The 15722-nt window shown below is 43.8% G+C and overlaps 1 pseudogene; it reads left to right on the forward strand.

Annotated features, from left to right (window-relative positions):
- Window positions 1–1545: 1545 nt before the first annotated feature.
- On the forward strand, window positions 1546–14792 carry LOC128792597 (tenascin-N-like; annotated as a pseudogene).
- The last annotated feature ends 930 nt before the right edge of the window (window positions 14793–15722 follow it).

The following is a 15722-nucleotide window of genomic DNA, read 5'->3' on the forward strand; positions in this document are numbered from 1 at the left end:
TGTTATGGCATTCTTCCCTAAATTAGTCCTTTCCTTAATATAGTGTTATTGCTAGTTACATGCATGACATTATATTCTCCATGGAAAATCAGTTAAAGCCGATCTTTTTAACAGCAGGGAAAAAAGATCTCTTTATTATATGATGAGGAAGCCAAAAAAGTTGTTCTCTCTTATTATGCTTGACAGAAATGCTTGTGTCCAGGGGTTTTTCCTCTGGAATGATCTCTAAGCCTAGAAAAATTCTGAGCTCAATTTGTGATTGCCGTGAAGCCCTAATTAGTTACAAGATCATGTTACAGCCCAGAATACTATTAATCTCTAGGTGCTGAGCAAAGGGATTTTTTTGCATGTGTCTGTCTCTTTGGGGACCTCATCTCCAAGGATTTGGAAGTAAACCACACAAACCAAAGCTTTGGGAGTCTCCTGTGATGGACTATGATGAGAATCTGCAGAATTTAGACATAAATTTGTTCAGAGCTTTGAAGCAATCTCTTATATCGGATTTGTTTCAGAAGTCTGCACAGGAGAAAAAGAAAGGTGGAGCTAGTTTCTGTGTCCCTTGCAGGGAGAGGATGGGGTGGGGTGGGAAAGCATGGCTGGAAACAACTTCTCTCTCTGAGCTGCAGAAGAAACCCTTGGGTGACAAAGTGACCAAAACCCCTATGCTCTGTCTCCCTGTGATATCAGTGGGAAGGAAGGAGAGGTTGGGGGAAGAAAAGGTGTTTTAAGGGCTTCTTTTACTTCTCATTTTCCTCCTCTGATTTTGTTAGTAAAAAACTCATTCTATACCTCTAAGTATGCCCTTGGAGTGTTTTCTTCTGGTCCTTCTTTCAACTCATTAACCCTTTGTTTAAATTTTTCCCTCCTCTGCCCAGCTGTAGCAGGAGAAGGTGAGTGAGCAACTTTATTGGGTGTCAAACCACAAAATTTTGGGCTAATGAAATACAACTGGTAGTTTGATCAGCTGAGGATGAGCTCACTTGTAATTTAAATCAGGTAAACTTGATGGTAAACAGATATTCTATATGGACCTCTTTCAGGGTCTGTTCAAGACACCAAGGAGCTGTCTGTCTCATGGCAAAACAGTTGAGGTATTGTTGGTGTCCTGAAATGTATTATGTGCAGCAAATTTGCCCAGGTCTCCTCCAGGCACCAAATGTAAGTTTCCATCAGTACTCAGTCAGAAAAGCTCAGCTTTCTGCCTCTGCTGTGAGAAGCTACACTCCCCAGTTTTGGGAATCAGTTGACATTTTGAGTTAACTCTGACAGTTTTAGGAAAAGAGGGGTTAGGCTTGTCTTTCTCTTCTTAGATGCATTGGTAAGGGAGAGCTTTATGAGAGAGTTTTCCTCATGCCAGTGTGGGTTTAGAAGATGCAAAGAGTCATCCAGGAAATTATATTTATTACTGCCTGCATTATTTATTTCTATCTAATAATATGCTGTTGATCAGAAAGAAATGGATAAATCCAAAATGACTACAGGCTGGGAACTCTAGTTCTGCATTTTCTTAGTCAAAATAAGTTTGAAAACATTTCATGCTTGGCCATGTGGCAAGTCATGATCCTCATTGCAGTGTTTCTCTTTGTTTCTCTTTTAGTCCTTTCTCCCTAGAATGTGCAGGTGCTGAACTCCATGGAGAACTCCCTGGCTGTCAGCTGGGATCCAGGGACTGATGTGGATATTTACCTCCTGACCTATTATCCAGTTGGGTATGAAATGTTGGTGAAACAAATCCATGTGCCCAAAGAACAGCTCAGCTATGAGATTGTGAGATTTCACCCTGGCACCATGTACATTGTCACACTTCCATCACATTGTGACGGAGATTGCCAGTGAGGCCAAGCATCTAGAAGCAAGTACAGGTAGGAACAGGTAGTATTATTTGAAGATTCAGATGTTGTAAATCTTTAAAGTTTTATTTCAACAACTGAGGGGAACTGAGTGCTGGAGAACACTTTCTCTTCCCAGCCTAGAGTTATGTCATTGTTTTCTGGAGAATCTGTTCCCAGATTTGGATCATTAGGGCTGAATGTATTGCATATTTCCTCTCTTTCCATTTTTCTAGTCTCTGCCAGATCAGTCTGTATCTCACAAACGGGACGGGACCCTGACTGGCTGCAGACTTAGGATTTATTATCTGTCTGCAGATTAATCAGAAAGCAAGAGACAGAGAAATAACAATATCCATGCAAATCCAGATCAGAGACAAGATGGCAGCTTATGCAAAGGCTTTTTCTACATATTCTTTGAACCAATAGCATAAAAGAAAAGGTGTAAAGTCATTATAGCCTAACCAATAAGAAAAGGACTCACATGGGTTTAACATTAACAAAAGGACTTCTATGAACCTCAAACAATACACAATAATTCATTATTTAAGATGGAAAGTTTTTATGTCTTTGCAAAGCATATATCTAGGACTTTTCACATCTTGAACTATCAATATGTTCTTGTTCTTTCTTATTCCTTATGATAAATATAAATGTATTCACTTGGTTCTTAACTTCCTAGCTTCCCATGAGGAGGTTTTGAAATTTCCCAGCTTTTCTTAGCTTTATGTCTACTTTCTGGGGCCTTTTTGCACTTTCTAAAGTCTTTTACCTTTTTATTCCTACACTAGTCCACATCCTACTTGTGTTGACAGCTGTGAATTCCAGGGAATTTGTAGTGTTGCCTGCTGCAAGAAGCAGGAATGGAAGCATGCAGGATAAAGGCAGCGTGTTACTAAGAATAATGTACTGGATGCAGAAAGAACTTTAAAGTCAGGATGTCATTTCTAGGTGCTTACTGTCCAAACATGTCTGCAGCAGTGAGCTGTCCTCATAGTCTCTTCCCAGGACTGAATGAGCATGATCCTGCTGAGGTTAAGAGGTTGAGTGTGCAAAAGCTGTGCATTTGAAGCAGCCCCTTGAGAACTGAAATGACCTTAGGGTTAGCAGCTGATATTATGCTATCTGCTTGTACTGGGCAAAGACAGTGAAAAGCTCGGTGATTTTGGCATTTTTCCTGCTTCCAGCACAACAGGTGGGAACTGAGAGCCAGCAAACACCAGAGCTGGGCTGTTACCATGGAGAAAACTAAACCTGTTGAAGTAACAGTTGGGCTGTCCTTGCTTGACTCCTCAGTTTGGCTGAGGAAAAGTGTCTTGGGTCTCAGAGCAGGAATCTGGGCAGAGGAGGAGCATTGTTTAGTGACTTTGTTCAGTGGTTGGTCTGCAACCAGTGCCATCTTAGTGATGGAGGAGATGGAGTACTCCCTGGAAGTGGGGTGGGAGAGCCCTAAAACAGATGTGCATTATTACAAGCTCAAGTTCAGATCCCTAGTGGAGATGGATGAGAAGCAGGTCATGGTGCCCAAAAGCAATGACCCTAAGAGCAGATACATCCTCACTGGTGAGTATTTGTGGGTGAAGTGGCAGAAGTGATTAACAGTCAGACTGTTAATCAGACTGAGACAATTCTTCTCTCATGCATGAATGTCCAGTGAGCTCTGTTTGGGCTCCCCTGTCACATAAGGAGGGGTGTCTCCACAGGGAGAAAGCTATACTCTATAGATATCAAGTTTCCAGGCATATTCATTCACTTATTTCTGTCCTTGTTAGGAAAAAAGTGCATTCTTCAGTTTCAGAGCTGATATTATGGAAATTCCCACCTGCAGCAGTCAATGTTCCTGCCCTAAGGCGAGCCTAGATCAAAGTTGCTATTAAAGTATCGAAAAGACAAAAATTAAGTTGGATATAAATCTAAACTTTAAGTTCCCCTCTGCAACAAACCTGGAGCTGGATAAATTAAACAAAACGGCTTTCTTCAAGAAAAAAAGGCCATCTTCCCTAACTGTTGGTAATGCTCCCTTTTGCTCTTTATAGGCCTGAAACAGAACATGAGGCCACTGTCATACCTATGAAAGACAACACAGAGGGGAAACCATCCTCAGTGGCTGGCAGGACTGGTATGTGGAAAGTTGCTTTTGCTACAGTGATGTTATTACAAGGTTTGGGGACAGATCTTTCAAAATTCCTGCACAAAAGGTTCATAATTGACTGCTTCTTCATGCATGATCTGCAGCCAGGTCTGCTTATACCTTGTTTGAGCTTGCCTACATTGCATATTAAACACTAAACCCTAGGCCTAGCTCAGTGTTTTGTTTTGGTTTTTTACAATAACTTTACCCTGAACTTGACTAACAGCTCCATCCAGACACAGGGTAAGTGTAATGAGTTAGCCTCTGTATGGAATAACAACTCTGTTGGCTAATTGACTGTCTTAAAGAAAAATGGCAGAATATTTTTGAGCTACTCTATTGCAAAAGAGATCTTGAAGAATTTTAAACTCTCATTCTACTTACAAGATTTTGGAATTTCTGAAATTCATCTTTTACAAAAGGGTAGGCATGCTTCTTCCAAAGACTGAAAAAATTCTGTATCAGGCCTGACATTCCTGAGGTTGTTGTGTAAATTACTCCATTAAAATGAATTTAAAAAAAAAAACAACAGAACCTACAACTTCCACATTGTCATTTTAAGGCTATTCTTCTGCCCTGTGTAGAGTCTGATTTTTTTGGAACACCCTTGACTTGTTTTTTCAAGCTGTTCTTGACAGACACAGGGGATGCAAAGCTTCTTATTCAAACTGTTCTTGACAGACACAGGGGATGCAAAGCTTCTTAAAAAAGGAAAATAATAAACCCAGTGCTCCTATTCTTATGTAACCCCTGGAATTTAGGAGATGCAAATAAGCAAATACCAGCTACTTCAAGAGCTGCCACCAAGCCCTGATTCATCAGCTAAAATAGCAAAACCTGAGGGAGTCTGAGACAGGTCTGCAGGAAAGGCAGAAAGGGAGGAGCAGCAGATGGCTGACAGTGGAGAGCGAAAGGGTAGGCACTGTAATTGGAGCTGGGAGGGGGCAGGCATGAAGGTTGATGCCAAAATTATTTTTGCTTTTATATAGTCTTCATTTATTTGTAGCTCTGCAGACTATTGCTGTATAGTTGTATAGTTCCTGGCTATCTTCCAGCATTTTTCCTACTCCAATAGACAGAAAGACAAAACACATTCCAAAGGCCCCAATCCTAATCTTGCTTCCTCTGGGAATCAAGGATGAGCTATGCTCCCAAGACACTTTCCTATAAACAACTGGAAGAAGAGGGGCTCCAGAAGAGTTTGAACCAAGGGGGGGAATTGCCTTATCACCTGTGTTTCTAATTGGTGATTCTTGTAATTATGCTAATTTGCTAAACTGTATTCACCCTATGTGAGGTGGACATTTTTCCATACTTGCCCCTGGAGGCCTCCAATTAAAGACCAGCTTTTATATTACCTCCTATATTAACATTGTCTCAAAAGTGTGTTGTTTTATTTCTAGATCTTTAAGGCATCTAGGTAATCCTCAAGTTGGTTATCTATGGAAGGCAAGACAGGTAGCATGCAGAAAGAAATTGAGAGTTTCATCTAAATGGTAGAGCATTCCTTCCTTCTCCTGGTTTTCCATGGATGCCTTTCTTCAAAGGCTGTTGGGGGAAACCTGAGTGTTTTTGCTGGCCAAAGCAGTAAGGCAAAAATAAAGGAAATGTGTACATTGAATGGTTTAAGTTTGAAGGGACGTTAATCATCATCTAACCCAACTCCCTGCCATGGGCAGGGACACCTTCCACTATCCAAGCCCTGTCCAACCTGGCCTTGAACACTTCCAGGGATCCAGAGGCAGCCACAGCTTCTCTAGGCAACCTGTTCCAGTGCTTCACCACACTCCCAGGGAAGAATTTCTTCCTAACATGCCATGATAAGTGTTTTAGGGATTTAATTCAACTGGAGATAACTAATCCTGCAATTTGAAATGCTGTCTCAGGAGTAGATGGCCCAACCAATGTGACAGCCAACCGAGTGACAGAAGATACCACCACTGTCTCATGGAATAAGGTGGAGGCTCCCTTTGACAGGTATGGGAATAAATCACATGGACTCCATTTTCTTCTTGGTGGAAAAAAGCCATTCTTTATTCACATAACTCCTTTTTATACAGTTTTACAGACTTTGTGTGTGACTCCAATTGGTTAGTAGCAGTTTTCTTGCCAATTATTGGTTAGTAACAAGTTGTTATTCTGTATTAATTGGTCACTCATACCCCCAGTGTGTACGTGCAGAGAGAGTTGTTTGAGAGATAGTTTTCATTTTTCTATCTAACAGTGTAAAACAGTTTATACAGGTGCAAGTTGTTTTTCACCCAGGAATAGATTGTTATGCTAACAAGCTGCTCACACCAGGATTCCTTTCACATGGGAGCCTGCAAAGTGCTAGTTTGACAAGGCCAGCCACTGATTTCAGGAGAGTAGGTTTGATTTTAAGAGGCCTTTTTTATAGTTTTTCCACTTTACTGCAACGGGCAGGTACATGGGGAGATCCACCTCGGCTGGTGGAGACCCCAAGGAAATACAGGAGGGCAGTGAAAATGACATGATCAACTTACTGGATCTGAAGCCAGACATGCAATATGTGAGCAACATCTGGGCAGAGAAGCAGCCTCAGAGGAGCAAGAAGGTAAGCACCAGAGTTGTGACAGGTGAGCAGTAGCAGCACTGGAGGAAGCTGAGTTTGGAATTCAAACTCCTTCGTCAATTTTACTTGTTGTGGTAAAGCTTCTCCTGCTTTCACACATTTTTAGTGAGGCAACCATGTAATTCTTACTAGTGTGGCTGAGCAGGTCTACAGCTCAGCTTAAGACTCGGGAGTCCTGTTGTGCACAGGCTCTATGGCAAGGGACCAGTTACTGTTAGTACAGAGAACAGTCAACCACAGACAAAACTCAAACCTCATAACCACCTGCAATGTGTAATTCATGCCTTGCCTTTAAAATGCTATAAACCATATGCAAGCATTTCTTTGGGTGACTGTTGTACCATTTCCCAACAGGACAGGGGGCTCATACATATTTCAGACGGATAATCATGGCAGAGTGTTTGTTAAAAAGGAAAAACACATTTCTTTGGATAATAACATAAACTGTTTGGGAGATTTGATTTCCCACATGTTTCTTAATTTATTTGCTTGCTGTCCTTTGGTGGCAGGGAGTCTCCATTGGAAGGGTGCTTGCAGCTGAGTCTGCAGCTAGATTGGGAAACTTGAACCACTGTCTTAATGAAAGTTTATAATCCAGCAATCCATCTGTGACTGTGAGTACAAAAGCAGTTTCTACTGACTACTGACAAATAGTCTTATATATGTGCAATGTGCATTTCTTCACAGAAATTACCTGAAGGAATATTAGGGGTGCTCAACTCAGGATATTAACCAACATATTTAAGCATATAATTAAACTAGACATAACAGGAGATGCCTCGGGGGAATTTGTAGGACTGTCTGAAGCTCCCACATGAGGGGATCAGTCAATCCCCTACTTTCAAGATGGTTGGTTCATTGTCTCAAGCCAGCCCATGCTCTCACTGGTGCAGATGTCTGGGCAGTTCCTGGAGCATAACAGGGAGCTAAGTAGTGAAAAACAGAGCAGCACAGTCTGTACTCAGCTGTAGTGCAATTAGACCTAAAGAACAAACTTGATTTTCATATCACACAAGAAAATAATTTGGTTCGTTTTTCTTGCCACAGGTGAGCATCTCATACTGCTAACAAGCTGAGCTGTGATTATTGTACAAACAAGCCTCAGCATCTTTCTTTAAAATGAAAAGTAATGTATTTTCATCTCAGAAAAGAGCTGAGATTAGTATATGCAGGTGGGAAATCACAACTTTGACCATAGCTAATGTGTGGTAAATCACAGTGCAGCTAAGCTGGTGTGTGGTAAATTACACTGTGGCTGTTGTGCATCTGTGCCCTGGAATTTAGAGCCTCCAGCAGGATAAGAAATGCTGTTCCAATAACTTGAGAGGCATCTGCAAGACCTTCATTGATCAGGCTGCTAAGATGTATTTAATAGTTCAGTGAATTAAAAAATCCTAATAAACCAACCAAAAAAAAAAGTTGTTCTCTGTAAAGGTCATGGGTTGTATGGCTGTCCTCAAAGGGCCGCATTACTACTGCAGGCTGTTGTCTTGTGATATAAAATTAGGACTCCTGAAATCTAGTGTTGTGTTTCCATCTGAAAATTGGGCAGGGAAAAAATTGTAACAGTGGGAGAAATTTGAAAGTGACAGCTGCATTTCACAGATTCTGACCAGGTGCTTTGGGGTTTTTTTGGTTAATTCCCAAAACAACTTGGGCAAGATGTCATTGTGATCTTCAGAAAGCAAAAGCCACTAACACCATATTCTGCCTGAGCTCTGTCTCTGCCTGGGCAGTCACTGTGCTTTTGTTGCTCCCAAAGACAGAGCCCTGCTCTTCTAGCTGTGAGGAGGAGACCTAAACCCCAGCTGAAATACCTCAGAATTGGGCAGCCCCCCACTTGCTAGATCAGGCCCATCCTTGGCAAGAAATAAAGCATGAGAGGTGGAAGAAATCAGCAGGGCCCATGAGGGGAAGGAGTAAGAGTAGCCTGGTTTGGACAGCCGTGTTTTTCTCTCAGCTGTTGCACAGAAACCAGCAGCCCACATCACCCAGTGCAGGGCAGAGGGATGACTGACCCTGCCAGAGCTCAGCCAGCTTGGCTCTGATGTGCAGATATGGTTACCAGTGTACAAAGGATGCAGGACATGGAAGCAGTTAGCACACCTATGTTATCTTCCTTGTGCTGTTCCAGCAGTACAAAATTATTTGGCTCCACAAATACCCAATGGTGACTTGCTTAAGTAGCAGTTATTTACATGGTCAAAACACAGGTTACAGCTAAAGATAAACTTCTGTTAGATTTACCTGTTTAGGCTAGAGAGAATAAAACAAGCAAGCTTTTGGATACACAAAACCCCTTTTAGGTCTTTAGACATAGAATAATTTCCCAAATTTCATTTGTTTTTCCAAATGTATTTGAGAGTCTAATAAAACACACTACCTCTGGCTCTAAAACTTGTGTTGTGTGTGTCTTTAGACCATTGTGATTACCACAGCACTATACTAAACCTTCTAATAATTATGACCTTTTCTTACAGAAATTGATAGCCCAACTGTCAGCAACAACAAGCATCATCACAGATTCTAATTACCTGTAGGTACTACAAACAGATCATGTTGTAAATACTAATAAGGATTAGGGTAAACAAAGCCCTTGCAGCAGTGTCTCTTATGTGTTTGTGTAGCCTTATTTTAATTGGTTGATTTGTTTATCCTTCATCATGCAATAGGGAAATAATTGAAGTGTAGAGAGGCTAAGAGCATGCAGGCCTTTTTTTTTTTTTTTTTTTTTTTAAATAGAATGAGTAATCATGGTTCCTCAGTTGTGTTGCCAGTTCCTCTTTTGTTGCCAGTCCTGGTTAAGGATGTGTAGTGATCTTCCTAATGTGTTCCCAGTTTATAACAACGCTGTAAATCTGGACACTGGAATCCACTGAAGGTGGTGGCAGGCATTGACAACACTTATCTCTAGGTCAGGGACTTACTTGAGGGAGATGAATAAATGTGTGCCTGGGTCACCCTGGCCTCTTAACAAAAGAGCTTTGGTTGTTCTCTCACTTTCTGGACAGGTGACATGTATGTGTGCTTTGGAGGCTTGTGACCATGACAAAACAGGAAAGTGACATTATTGTGCTTTGTAAGGGCTTTTCTGTCCAGGTCACCTTACTGGATCTGATCAGGTCAGGACTGGCTGTGCTGTTTCCCAGAAAAACATCTATTAGAATTAAAGACAGACCTTTTAAACCACCTCAGACCTTTCAGATTTGTGAGTCCAATCAATGTGTGATCAGAAATAGGACTTGGAAAAAGGAAGAAATTAGCAAGGCCCTTGAGGGGAAGCAGTGTCACAAGTCACAGCAGAGCCTATGACAGCCTGTGTTCTTTGCTTTTAACTTTCTCTGCAGAAATTGACAGCCTGGCTCACCTGGTCACTGACCAAGTGACAGAAGCTACAGCCACCATCTCCTGGGACAGGGCCCAGACTCTCATAGGTACATGGTGAACTACACCTCTGTTGGTGGTGACAAAGAGGAGATGGAAGTGGGGAACAAGACTACCATGACTCTGACAGAACTGAAACCTGGCATTGAATGTCATCCTCCTCTGGGCAGAGACAGGAACCAGACAGAGCAAAATGATCAGCTCTGAGGCTGTGGCAGGTATTCCAGAGAACTGTTGTGCTTCTGCATGGCACTGTGTTGAGGATGTGTTCTCAATTCTGGTCTGTTGCAGATCATGTTAGACACAAATTCAGCTACTGTCACTGGTAAGAATAGTATTCTTTAATGACTCAAGGGAGGAAACACCTTTATTTTAATAATGGAAGAGTAGGAAATGGTTTGAGCCTGGATCAAGTCTCTTAACTATCAGCAATTCCATTTGTATAATCAAGGTTTTTTCTTGCAGAAGTTGGCTGCTTAGCTAGGCTGAAGCCTACTTGATGGGCAGAGGGCATTGCTAGTGCTTCCTGGAAATGAGGGAGAGGTGGGGCAGGACACAGGTCTTACTTTCCAGATGAGTTTGAAGTCAGATGTAGTGTGCATCATCTGTGTCTGGGCTTGGAAAAGAAGCAAGCAGAGCAAGAGGGTAGGCAAAAACACTGTCATGAGTGACCCATGGAAGTGCTGGAGTGTGATTTTGCAGCTGTGGAAGGAGGAATGTTGTTTCACATGATGAAGTAGCTATGAGTATGTTCTTTGGCTACTTCTTTTACTGAGGACTTCCTTTCTCAGTCATAATATGGAGAAGTGTTACACCTTGCTGGCACCTCACAGCTCAAGAAGAGATATTTGCAGGAGAGATTGATAAAGGGGAGCAGGTTGTTGGTGCTGCCTCAGGCTCTCACATCTTTTTCTTTGCCAAACTGTATTCAGATTATCCATGAATCCAGAGCCATTAATGCTTCCAAATCACTAGTCTAATGGATCTCTCTTAAGGTTCATAAGAACTTAGGTCTGACATAGCCTCAAATTTCAGCTGGACATTCTTCTGCACAATCATTCTTCCCTGTATCTCTACTTGATATTTGATTCCTGATAGCTTTGTCTGGCTGTGCTTCAGTGCCTTACCTTGCCCTGCTCCACTTCTGCACTGTCAATACCAAGTGTGGTGATTAGCCACTGAGACACAGTGAAGCCACAGATGCTGAGTTAGTCCTTGTCATCCTTTGTTTCCTGAGGGGTAGCATAATGGGGCTTTGAAAAAAAAAAAAAAAAAAAAAAACAAAGGTGTGTCTTTTTACTCTGCACTTTATTTCATAGTAATGGACAGCCTGGACAAAGAGTCTGGTAACTGACCAAGTGACAGAGGACTCAGCCACCATCTCCTGGGACAGAGTCCGAGCTCCTGTAGACAGGGATGTGGTGAGCTGCACTTGTGCTGATGAGCACACCAAGGAAACAGAAGTGTGGAAGCACAGGAGCATTACCACTCTGCCAGGGTGAGCAGGCATGAAAATGGAGGCACCTGGAAATTTTGCATGAAGTGAAACTGCAGAGAGGGAATGCATTTAACATTAGTAGTGATATTTTCTAAATATCTGCACAAAAATAAATTATACCTGTGCTAAAATAATACCTCCTGAGGAAAAAAATAATACATTTTCTTACTCGAGGTGCTGGCTGATTACTCCCTAGCATTAAAACTGGCAGGGAGTGGCAGGGAGCTGCCCTGTGATGAGCCCCCTGCACCCATGGGAACTACCAGCTGGCCTGTTACATGGCTGGCTACAGCATTTATGCAGTGCTGTAGCAGGATTTCCCCTCTGCCACAGAAGAGCTTATCTGTTCCATCAGCTGATGCAACAGCTCAGGGCATCTTCCCCCCTTGCAGGAATCTGCTAATTGGTGAGATAACTCGCTACAGGACAGATGTCTTGGGTTATCTCTGGTACCAGGGAGGTGGAATTCCCAGCTGACCATAAACATCTTGCTTTGAGAGCAGATTGAAGGGAGATAAGCCTTGAATTTCTGACTGACAGACACTTTACTTTACAAACTGTAAAAGCTACACAAAACTTTCACAAAGGAGAAGTATTTTACACATTCCTTGGAAATGAGTGGGGACTTGTCAAGGTTTGAGACGCTGGCCCTGAGTTACTCCTCTGGAAGTTGAGCTGAGTTCTATCTCTTGCAGCCCTTGGGGACCATATCCTTGTGCCAGCTCCCGGGCAGTGGGGGAGGCCAACAGCTGCTACCTGCTGATGCAGCTGAGCCTTGTGTGAGGGCACAGCAGGGGCTGCTGCTTTCTGTGCTTCTCTTCCAGTACCCTTGTCCATAGGAGCTTCCCAAGGTGAAGTGCCTCCTCCTGCTTTGCTGATGGACAGTTTTCCTGCTCTGTTCACTCAGTGAGCTTCCTCTGCCTGTATCCCCCAGACTCCAGCCAGGTGCAGCAGAATAGAAATGCCTCCAGTGGCATGTACACCATTTACCTGAACAGGGATGGCAGCAGGCTGCTGCAGGTGTACTGTGACATAAGCACTGACAGAGGCAGGGGGATACTCAGTGGGGCTCTGCTCCTCTTCCTGCTTTTTGATGAATGTAATAACATGGACATGATACAAATGTTAGTTGAGGCTCCTTTCTCTCTGCTGCACTCCTGTGTTTCAGCCCCTCCCCAAATGGAGTAGCATGTCTTAGGGAGGGTAGTGGATGCTGATGTACCCAGCAGGCTGGGGTTATGTGTATGTACAGTTAATGCAGTTCAGCTGATGCCTGTTAGTGTTTTCATTGCTAGTGCTGTGAGCGTGCATCTCAACTCTGGCCACACAGGAGGTGCTGAGTGACTTAAAGGAATCTGAAGGCAGAATCATGGATGACTTGAGGTGGGGAGTGTGTGTGAATGTGGAGCAGTGAGGTCTGAGGTTCTCTGATAGCAATCTCCCTAAACAACCAGAGAAAAATATTAGCTTTTTCACCTTTCAGTGATAAGCAATTTTCTCCACTGAAGTAAATTGTTGTGTGTTACTGCCAAGCCCCTCTGATCTTGGTGAAGTTTAGAAACCCAAATGCCTTGTGGATCTTGTCTAAGCTTGTTTTGTTTAAGTGTTCAGATCACACTCAGATTTGTAGGCAGTAAACTGTAAAATTTGTACAACTAAGTATTCGCCCCAGTGCTTACATGCAGCCAGAAATTGCAGTATGTGAATCAGAGAATCCAGCATTAAATAGGGCAAAGTTTTTGAAGTAAGAGCCTTTAAATGTTCTAGGAAAAATAATGTTGCAGTACAACCAGTCTTGTGCTGGTTAAGGTTGTTTGTTTCTTCTGATATTTCTGTCTCTTACCAGAAACTGAGATAAGACAGCATAAACTTGGCAAATTGTCATGAAGCCTCAAGCAGAGAAGGAGGAGGCAGGAAATAGCTGATTTAACCAAAATGGTCATGGGGTGAGAGTCTAAGTCTGCAAAGCGAACAGGCTTCCTACTTTGAAGAGTAATTGTCTTTTCTTTCTAGCTTTCGAGCTTTGTGTGGATTTGTGGAGAGCCAGGGAGTCTGTCTGTGCTGTCTATGAGTTCTTCCAGGTTGTCTCAAGCAGGGACAGAACCTGGCTGTCAGTGGGGAGTTAGAGAGGCAGTGCTGCTTAGGAGAGCCTGGTACTGGTGCTGTCTCTGCACAGGGAAACAAATGCTGGCACCTGTGTATTTGTCTTGCCAGTAGAGTGGGAGCTCCTTAGGTCAGGATGGATCAGATGTGGCTCTCTTAGAGGAGAAAAGTCTTCCTAGGGAGACTGAGGAGAGTGTGCCCATGGGCCTGTCTCATGCTGAAGACAGGAGAAAGAGTTGCTTGTTCATGGGAAGAGAGGGCTCTGTGACCCAGGGAAATGCCTGAAAAGGCAAGCTGTGAAGTTTCTATGAGGTACCCTGTGCTGATGGGTCAGCAACTTCTGGGGCTTCCCAGCTGAGAGGGAATAAAAGTGTCTTTTATTCAGATGGGAGTTTGCTCAACAGCAGTGCTGGCTTTTGCCACTGGTAAATCCCTGCTATTGCTGTTGTGTCCATAGTCTTCCATTTATTCTTTAATACCCTCTTGCCATGAGGTTTATATCTTCAGCTGGGAGGATCCACCCATTGGACATGCCCTCTAATAGCAGTGCTTTAGAGATTTGTGTGCAGACCTGTCCTGTGCTGTGGCTTTTCCCCTGCCAGGCCTGCTGTGTCCCATAAGCCCTCAGGCTGAGCAGCTGTAGTAACTTAACTGTCTGTGTCTTTGATCCCTTCTTTTAGGGGATGCAAGGACCTACCACAATGGCTGGAAGTTCACAACATTGGAAGGGGACAATGATGTGGCTCTCAGCAACTGTGCCCTGACACACCACAGTGCATTGTAGTACAAGAACTGCCATCTGGCCAACCTCAATGGGAAGCACGGGGAGAACAATCGCTGTGAAGTGAGCAGCAGAGCTGGTGTGCTGATTATCTCTTCATAGCCTGCAGAAAACACACAGAGCTGTGTTTCCTTCCTGTCTTCCCTTGGAGCAGGAGGGATTGCCCTCCAACTCATTTCATTAGAAAGCAAAATGATCCATAACAAAATGTACAGCTCTTACTCTCTCCTCCCTGAATCTGGAGGACCTGAGCTCATGGCTCCCTGCTTCTTGTGGGCAGAGATACTTGAGGTGGAGCTGTCTTGGTCTCTGAGGGGAGCACCTAAAGGAACACTCACCAGGAACCACACTGGGATGCTTGCTCACTGTCTGATGTAGCCTTCCCCTTGGTGTTTAGTGCGTGCCTTGGGGTACATCTCACTGTACAGGCTTAATTTGGGATTGAAGATGGCTCAGTCCTGTTGTGTTCCAAGCTAGACAAAGGTTTGATCTATATTGAGAGTGTCTGAAAGACTGATATAATTAAAGTCTCTGTTTATTGGAGGGTTAAATGGTATTTGGGGTGGGCAGTGGTAGACTCCTAGCACCTGGTCTGGGCACTTTAGTAAGAGAACCTGTGCTGCCCTGACAGTCCCAAGGGAACCCTACAAACTGACATCAGGAACCTGGGCTGGCCACTTTTCTTTCCCAGGGAAAAGGACCGGTCTTTGTCTGCAGGGGCCTGTGGCCGTGAAGTGGCCGGACACCTCCAAAAATCCAAACGATCGAGGATGTGTCGCAGACCCAAGCTGCCCCCACCTCAAACCTGTGCTGCCCTGACAGTCCCAAGGGAACCCTACAAACTGACATCAGGAACCTGGGCTGGCCACTTTTCTTTCCCAAGGAAAAAGGCTGATCTTTGTCTCCAGCGGCCTGTGGCCCTGAAGTGGCCGGACACCTCCAAAAATCCAAACGATCGAAGATGTGTCGCAGACCCAAGCTGCCCCCACCTCAAACCTGTGCTGCCCTGACAGTCCCAAGGGAACCCTACAAACTGACATCAGGAACCTGGGCTGGCCACTTTTCTTTCCCAAGGAAAATGGCAGATCTTTGCCTCCAGGGACCAGTGGCCCTGAGTGGCCGGACACCTCCAAAAATCCAAACGATCAAGGATGTGTCGCAGACCCAAGCTGCCCCCACCTCAAACCTGTGCTGCCCTGACAGTCCCAAGGGAACCCTACAAACTGACATCAGGAACCTGGGCTGGCCACTTTTCTTTCCCAAGGAAAATGGCTGATATTTGCCTCCAGCGACCTGTGGCCCTGAAGTGGCTGGACACCTCCAAAAATCCAAACGATCGAAGATGTGTCGCAGAGCCAAGCTGCCCCCACCTCAAAGCTGTGCTGCCCTGACAGTCCCAAGGG

Source organism: Vidua chalybeata, chromosome 9 (assembly GCF_026979565.1).
Source record: "Vidua chalybeata isolate OUT-0048 chromosome 9, bVidCha1 merged haplotype, whole genome shotgun sequence".
Lineage (NCBI taxonomy): Eukaryota > Metazoa > Chordata > Aves > Passeriformes > Viduidae > Vidua > Vidua chalybeata.